General features: G+C 38.2%; 1 non-coding gene across 1 annotated transcript; it reads right to left on the reverse strand.

Moving 5' to 3' along the window:
- Nucleotides 1-4,962: 4,962 nt before the first annotated feature.
- LOC137957429 (small nucleolar RNA R71) lies at nucleotides 4,963-5,068 on the reverse strand. Its single transcript, XR_011113396.1, has one exon. It is a non-coding gene; the product is annotated as a small nucleolar RNA R71 (small nucleolar RNA).
- Between the last annotated feature and the right edge of the window lie 3,976 nt (nucleotides 5,069-9,044).

The raw sequence follows: 9,044 nt of genomic DNA on the forward strand, positions 1-9,044 counted from the left end.
GGTGATTAAGGGCTCTCTTAAAACTTGGCCGTCAGTCTATGCTTCTGAATCTCCGTTGTTAGGCGTTGTAGCCACCCTACGGTGTTTCGCCTCTACTATTTGTAACGTCTGTCACATTTTACTCGACATTTTACCGAAAATATTTTATTTTTCATGAATTTTCTTATAAGTATCTACTGCAAAATAATTTTTTTGTAAGAAAGGCAGAAAATTTTGTCAAAATTGATTTTTTTAGAAATTCTTTTTAGCGGCGACTCTGCCAAAATAATTTTTTTTTTTCAAAAAATACTTGCGACAACTGTTGGAAGAATGTCTTGCGGACAAATAATTTTCTATTATCTCTATATTATTTTTGATGGAATATTCGACAATTAATAAAAATAACTAAAAACATTTATTTACACAGTAAATAAGGGTGGATATATAATATATATTTTTCAAAAAATTATAGAGAAAAAATCAACTCCAACACATCAAATATGAAAAAACCTACTTGGAATGATCATATTGTGAGGAAGAGTTGGGCATGCAAATGATGCATCTAAAACATAGAAGGGTGTATGCCACTAATAACCATGTACTGCTTGATCTGAGTTAGCTTAGTCACAAATGATAGGTCTTACAAAGATAAATCTAGAGAGAAGGTGAATATGTTTATCAAATTTTAATGGCTAATTTAAACTTCAATCAGCTCAAAATCAATTCAATCAAAAAACAAATCAATCAACATAATTTATCATCAATACACTAATATTTTATAATGATTCACAACCTTATTAGGGATTGCTACATCCACTTTGAAGGTGTTTGCATTTCAAATTTGAATTCATTAAGTTATAAAAAAAATGATATCTATCACAAAAGATCCCTAGTTTCCAATTATAACACTTGTTTAACACTTGGGACTTATAGTTAGCATTATTATCAATATCCACCATGTACAAGCACCTAGACCACAAAGGGTTTTTTAGCCACTATCAATCTACTTGTCCCAATTCTTGATAGGTTTGTTATTGCAAGGATTACTTGTTTAAAGTGTAATTCGCTAATGCCTCTTAATAGGCATATATTACAGTACACCCTATCCTATGATTACTCTACAAATATATTCAACAACTCAATAATTTAATGATTTGAAAATGAAACACAAGTAAATACCGCAAAACTGGTTTTGTATGAAAGTCGGTGTAAAAGCTGAATCAAAGATGATTTTAATATCACTTAGAACAAGTTCAAAAACCAGAGATCCAAGTATTCAATTAACTTTTAAAAGAACATACTTTGGGTAAGTTTAATAGTGAAAACTATCAAATTTGACCTTCCTTCCTTTTTGCCTCGGAGATGATACAAATTCTCAAAATCGTTATGGGAGCTTAAAATCCTTAAAAATTATAGTAGCAAGAGTTCTTTTTTGGGATGTATTTTGGTTAAATAAAAGCTTTTCAATGTTTACAGAACTAGCAATTATGGTGAGAAATGACTTTTGTCATTTAGCAAATATAGGCCAAATCTATGACAAAATTCTTAAAAAATATGGATTAAGTCACTAAATTTTTTGGATACCTACAATTCCTAGATCTAGGCTTAAATGAATGGTAATTTGAATTTACTATAACATTTAGTCAGCTACACGGGAATGGTCTAACTCATATTTTTCCAGTTTTCTATTCATTACATGCAGTTGACTTCTTTTGAGTGATCAACCCCATTTTACTTGTAGAAAGCTTTTGTTCGATCATGTGATTGATTCATTTGCATTTTACACTAGTGATGTGCTTGGCTCCTTTAAATTCAATATTTACGATTTATAGTAGTTGACTCCTTCTGACTCTAGTTCTTCATCCTTCCTATTGAAGTGGTTGAATCCTCTTAGCTGTTATACTTAATGTCTACATTTTTCTATTGAGGTGGTTAAAAACTCCTATGAATGTATTAGACTCCTTTTTTTTGCCAAAAATAACTGATTTTCCCTTCTTTAGTGCAAAAATTATTGTTGCATACCACAGTTAATCGTTTAGGTTTGCTGTCACAAAAATTAGAACAAGTGGAGAGATCTTGAGACAACGTTCCGACAACAAGTTGCTAGGTGAAGAAGAAGAAGAAGAAGAAGAAGAATTTGTAGTTTTTCCTTAAGTCTTCTTTTCCAATTCCTTGTTTTTAGTTGGATTTTTCACTCTCTTACCTTATGTTTCCTATAGAGAAATATATACTGTTGGAAATATCTTTGAGCCTAGTTTCCAACTAAAAACAAATCTTTGAAATCAGATTTTTCTAGAAAGAGAAACTAACATCTGAAGTAGTAAAGGTCAATTAGCAGAAAAGTTTCGTGTAAAGTACAAAACCTCAACTTCTTGAACAATTTGTACCAACATTACTGAGGATTTATATTAATAAATATATCTCAAAAGAAATCTATGTGAGTCTAATTTCTATCCCAATAAACCATTTCTCAATCTGATCTCTCTAGAGATCTATCCACATTGGAAGAATTAAAGGTCATGCTGGTATCCTGTTGCCTGCAAAGATCCGAATTTAAGCCCATTTTTTTGGATTCACTTCTTGAGTTGTTAATGTTGGTTGAATTTCTTATTTTTTTTCAAAATATATTCAATATTTCACCAACTTGAGTATCTTTCTTTCCTTAGAAGTTTCTTTTGTTTAATCTCATATTATATTAGTTTCCTTAAGAGAAGCCTTTCCCATTATGAGTTTAGTTTCTTTTTTGACAAAGTCTGAAATTTTTGATTTAAAAAAGTTTTGTTTCCTAATTATAGCTACCTGTTGGAAGATTGGGCCCAAGCCCAAACGACCAAGGAAGGTGATAGATGCCATATTCTGACATGAGAACTAGGTTAATTATAATAGAATAACCTTTATAATTGTGTTATAGGTGGTTATTTATCGGTTTTCAAATGAAACGTGCACTTATTGAATTTGGCATTAATCACTGTCTATATTGTATATTTTTCTCTCCTGAATTATATTTCATTGTTTTTAAGGTTTATTTCTTCCTGAAATGCTTTTTATGGATTCAATTATGGAATTTCAGGAGAATTTTGGTGGAGAAGGAGATATTTACTAAAATGCTCTTAGTGAAATGGAGGTATTTTTTAGGGCAAATGGTATTAAAAGAAGGAAAAAATCGTATTAAAGGGAGAGAGCGTCGAGAGAAGGGGGGCATCGACCAAAATAGAGCACCATCGACCAAAATAGAGCATCGTCGACCGAAACAGGGGAAGACCCGAGAGGAGTTTGCCACCGTCGTTCACTGTGCCACTGTCGTCCACTGTCGTCCACCGCCGTCCACCGCCGTCCAACAACCGAGAATTGACCCGAGGAGAGCTCGAGAGAGTCTCCGTCGCGGTGAGTTTGACAGTGCCAGTTTCTGCTCGCCAGACCGAGAGGTGATCCGACAGGGCTTTTTTGGTGCCAATTCCGCATTCCGACTATCCTCCGGCGTTGATTACCTATTTCCGACCATCCCCGGAGCTATTTTGACTCCGACCGAGACTCGAGAGAGCTGTTTAGAGGACTTCAGCTCTGTTTCGTTCTTTGCTGGTTGTCACCTCCGTCCGTCGGCTTCTATCCTTCGTCGCCGGCGTCGTCTCTACCTCTGGCCACTCACTCTTGCTACCCGAAGCCATCAATTTCGGGAAATTGCAGCACCTGTGAGAACGAGTTGTTGCTCGAGCGAGAGGAAGGAGAAGGGGAGTAATTCATCATTTTGGAATTTAATTTTTCTATAGTTTGAACTTAGGTCTTGAATGTTTATTAAATGTAATTTGATAATTAATGTTTATTGAATATTTGTTTTCTGGATATTTGATTAAATTAGCTAATTAGGGTAGGATTAAAATTTAGGTTGGATTTAGTATTTTAATCCAATTTCTGTCTTTCACTCTATGCGCCCGAGAGGGGCTAGACGCAAGGATTGAGAAATCGGATCTGTGGTTACGTGGCGCTCGAGAGAGGTATGAATCACCGTAAAATCCAGAGTTGACGTTTCCTGTTGTGCAAGTAGTTAACTAGATGATTGCTTGATAATTTAGGATATAATTAGTGTTTAGTTTAGATTAATTAATCATATTTGGTTAGGCTAGTTGACTAAAGAATACACAAAATTCAGTCCTCCCTGTGGATATGACCCTCGCTTCCCGCTAAATTACATGAACGATTCCTACGCTTGCGAGGTATAAAAGCCGATGTAATTAAATTTTACATCAAGTTTTTGGCGCCGTTGCCGGGGAGGCACGTATTAAGTGTATTTCTTTGTTCTCCATGGTCTTAGGTTAGATTTATTTTTATTTTATTTTATTTTATTTTATTTTTTGTTGCTTTCATAATTTTAGCTTGGTGATTTGTATGGAATTATTTTTATTTCTTCTAGTTAGTTCATATTTTTAGTAGTGAGTTTGTTAGCTTAATTTGATACTTCGTTTTGTTTCTTTTTGTGTTTTTATGCACGGGCACCGCTCCCTAAGTGGACCATTAGCTCCCTTTGTTGAAGAGGTAGAACATATCTGTAGGAAAACACCCGAAGTCAAGTTAGGAGCTACCATGGCCAATCAGGGTGAACCATTATAGTTATCTACAGCAGGTGACCGTAGAGCCCTGAGGGATTATTCTATCCCATCCCACTTCACATCACCTTCTTGCATTATATTGCCACCCACTATTGCTGCCAGTTATGAGTTGAAACCGGGTGTGATCCAACTCCTCCCTACATTCTACGGGTTGGAGAAGGAGGACCCTTATTACCACATCAAAGAATTCTTAGATATTTGTGCAACTTTCAAATTCCAAAATTTCTCAGATGACTCTATCCGGTTAAGACTTTTTCCATTTTCACTTAAGGATAAGGCCAAGTCTTGGCTTAATTCCTTAGAGGTGGGCAGCATTACTTCATGGGACACATTAGTCACGAATTTTGTGTCCAAGTACTTTCCCATTCAGAGAACTACAACCCTCAAAGAGAAATCTCCAACTTTATGCAGCAGGAGGGTGAACACTTTTATGAGGCTTGGGAGAAATGGAAGGATTTGATCCGTAGGTGTCCGCATCATGGGTTTGAGAAATGGCATTTAGTGCAATACTTTTATCAAGGTCTTACACCCCAGGTTAGATCCATGGTAGATGCAATGAGTGGTGGGAGTTTGATGGGTAAGAGTGCTAGTGAGGCGTGGGACTTCTTTGAAACGTTGAGTGATCAATCTCAGCAATGGGGTTCGTCATTTAATGTTGATAGGAGATCCCACGAAGCCAAAAGAGGGGGTCTCTACGAGGTTAGTGAAACACCCATGCTCATGGCCAAGATTGAGGGGTTGACTAAAAAAATTGATGCCCTTATGGTGTCTAAGAGTTCACCTGCTCCTAACCCATCTACTGTCTGTGCCATATGCTCTGGTTCATCTCATCCCACACAAATGTGTCCATCTAGTTCATCCTACCCAGAGCTCATTGAGGACTTGAATGCAGCCCAGAATTTTCATAGACCAAACCGGAACGATCCTTTTTCGAAAACATATAATCCGGGTTGGGCTAGGCACCCAAATTTCTCATGGTCCAAGGGCCCACAGGTTGGGGGTCCTCTAGGGTTTACTCAACCCCAAGCTCCGTGCCCACACTTCACTCAACAGTCATTGATTCCACAAAAACCTTCACTTGAGGATACACTTCAATTATTCATGCAGAATACACAGTCCTCCATTGCTAAACTTGAAATGCAAGTGAGTCAGTTGGCCAGCCACATGAGTGAACAAACACAAAATAGAATCCCGAATCAAACCATTCCTTACCCCAAAAGCACACATGAGATTGGGTTGAGTTCCAAACCCCACCATGAGCAAGCCAAAGCCATAACCACCCTTAGGAGTGGTCGTGAGTTGAACAATGGGGTAGGGACCACTAAGTCTAAGCAGTCAAAGGATGACAATGGGGACACATCATTGAGTGAAGAACCTCCAAGTTCTCCACCAACAGCCAAGCAGATCCCTAACCAAGTCCCACTAGCTCCTTATCCGCAGAGGTTATCGGGCCCACCTAGGAAAGGAGATAGCATGCATGAAACGTTGGAACTGTTTAGTAAGGTTCACATTAACATTCCACTTCTTGATGCTATTAGGCAAGTCCCTGCCTATGCCCGATTTTTGAAAGACCTTTGTACACAGAAGAGAAAACAACATGTTAACAAAAAGGTCTTTCTTACTGAGAATGTAAGCTCAATTCTGAAGCACAACACTCCTCCTAAAGTTAAAGATCCTGGATGTCCCACAATTTCATGTGTCATTGGTGAACATACCATCCAGAGAGCTCTTCTTGACTTGGGGGCAAGTGTGAATTTGCTTCCTTTCTTTGTGTACCAGCAATTAGGTTTGGGGGAATTGAAGCCTACTCCCATCACACTTCAACTAGCTGACCGTTCTGTTAAGATACCACAAGGAATAGTTGAAGATGTTTTGATAAAAGTGGACAAATTTCTGTTCCCGGTTGATTTCATTGTTCTTGATACAGAACTAGTAGTCAATGTGACCAACCAAATTCCTGTCATCCTAGGACGTCCCTTCTTAGCCACATCTAATGCTATCATTCATTGTAAAAGTGGGGAGTTGGAGTTATCTTTTGGAAATTTTAAGGTCTCATTGAATGTATTTAATGCCGGGCACCACCCACTTGAGTCTGATGATCTGAGTCCTGCATTTAAGATAGAAACTGTTATGCTTGATGACGAATCCACTCTTGAATCTTTTGAGTCTTGCATAACATCTTTAGACATGGACTATTTTGAAGAGGAAACATATTTCCGAGAGGTTGATCTTTACTCAATTCTATACCTCTGTTGGAGGAAGCTTATGAGGTTATCACAACTGATCATCCACAGGATCTTCCTCTTGACTTGGAAAAACCTCTTGAAACTTCCAAGATAGATCTTAAGACACTTCCTCCCATGTTGAAGTATGCATTCTTGGGGCCCATGAACTCATTACCAGTCATTATTTCCTCTGATTTGAGTACTGAGCAGGAGGAACAATTAACTGAAGTTTTACAAGCACATAGAGAGGCATTGGGGTGGACTCTTGATGCCTTAAAAGGGATTATCCCCTCCATATGCATGCATCGTATTCATTTGGAGGAGGGGACTAAAGCCTCATGTGAGATGCAACGTAGTTTAATCCCCATATGCTGGAGGTTGTGAGAGAAGAAGTCATCAGGTTGCTTGTGACAGGAATCGTTTACCCTATTTCCGATAGCACCTGGGTGAGTCCAATTCAAGTTGTACCTAAGAATGGGGGGATAACGATAATGAAAAATGAGAGTGGTGAATTGATTCCCACAAGAACTACCACCAAGTGGCGTGTCTGCATTGACTATAGAAAACTTAATTCCGCCACTAGGAAGGATCACTTCCCACTACCTTTCATTGATCAGGTACTAGAGCAATTGGCCGGCCACAATTTTTATTGCTTCTTAGATGGATACTCCGGCTACAATCAAATTCCCATTGCTCCAGAAGACCAAGAAAAGACCACATTCACGTGTCCGTTTGGCACCTATGCTTACAGACGCATGCCTTTTGGTTTATACAATGCGCCTGCCACTTTCCAACGGTGCATGATGAGTATCTTTTCTGACATGATTGGTGACTTTTTAGAGGTCTTTATGGATGACTTTTCTGTGTTTGGCTCTAGTTTTGATACATGTCTGCACAATCTTTCACTCGTATTGTCCCATTGCATTAAGTCCAATTTAGTCTTGAATTGGAAGAAATGCCACTTCATGGTAAAAGAAGGAATTTTTTTAGGACATGTAGTGTCTGAGCGAGGTGTAGAAGTGGATAAAGTCAAGGTTGACCTAATTGCCAATCTGCCACCACCTACTTCTGTGAAGGGGGTGCATTCTTTCCTTGGCCATGCTGGGTTCTATAGGCATTTCATTAAGGACTTTAGAAAAATTTCTCATCCTTTGACGAATTTTCTTGCTCAAGATGTTGCTTTTGCCTTTGATGATGCATGTATTCATGCTTTTGAGACACTGAAGAAATGTTTGTCCACTGCACCCATTGTCCAACCCCCTACTTGGTCTTTGCCTTTTGAGTTGATGTGTGATGCCTCTAACTATGCATTGGGGGCTGTTTTGGGGCAAAAGACGGATAAAATTCCCTGTGTCATTCAATATGCTAGCCGCACTCTTCATGATGCTCAATTGAATTACACTACCACTGAGAAGGAGTTGCTAGCTATTGTGTTTGCCTTAAACAAATTCAGATCATATCTGTTAGGGTCAAAGGTTATAGTGTTCACTGATCATTCTGCTTTGAAGTACTTATTATCAATCAAGAACACTAAACCTCGCTTGATTAGATGAATCTTGCAATTGCAAGAATTTGACCTTGAGATTCGAGATAAGAAGGGTTGCGAGAATGTTGTTGCTGATCATCTATCTAGGATCTGTGTAGCACCTCAGGAAGGATTCCTTCCTATAAATGATTCCTTCCCTGATGAACAACTTCTCCAAGTATCCCAGTTGCCTTGGTTTGCTGACATAGTCAACTATCTTGTAACTCATAAGATTCCTGATTATTGGAGTAAACTAGATCGGTTGAAATTTTTTTCCCAAGTCAAACATTTTTTTTGGGATGACCCTTATTTGTTCATGGTGTGTTCTGACCAAGTCATTAGGCGTTGTGTACGAGCAAGACTTTGCCAACATTCTTGAATTTTGTCATTCCCACGCATGTGGTGGACATTTTTGTGCTAGAAAGACCGCAGCTAAAGTCTTGCAATGTGGTTTCTATTGGCCTTCATTATTTAGAGATGCTCATGAGTTTTGTCGTGTGTGTGATAGATGCCAACGGATTGGTTGTTTATCTAGGAAGAACATGATGCCTCTTAACCCCATTCTTATTGTTGAATTGTTTGATGTGTGGGGTATTGACTTCATGGGTCCTTTTCTTGTCTCGTTCGGCTATCAATACATCCTTGTTGCTGTTGAATATGTCTCTAAATGGATTGAAGCTATTGCATGTAAGACAAATGATCACAAAGTGG

This window comes from Aristolochia californica, unplaced genomic scaffold (assembly GCF_029961685.1).
Source record: "Aristolochia californica isolate CCGP_79_NKW_82.1479 unplaced genomic scaffold, dmAriCali1.0.hap1 SCAF_2, whole genome shotgun sequence".
NCBI lineage: Eukaryota > Viridiplantae > Streptophyta > Magnoliopsida > Piperales > Aristolochiaceae > Aristolochia > Aristolochia californica.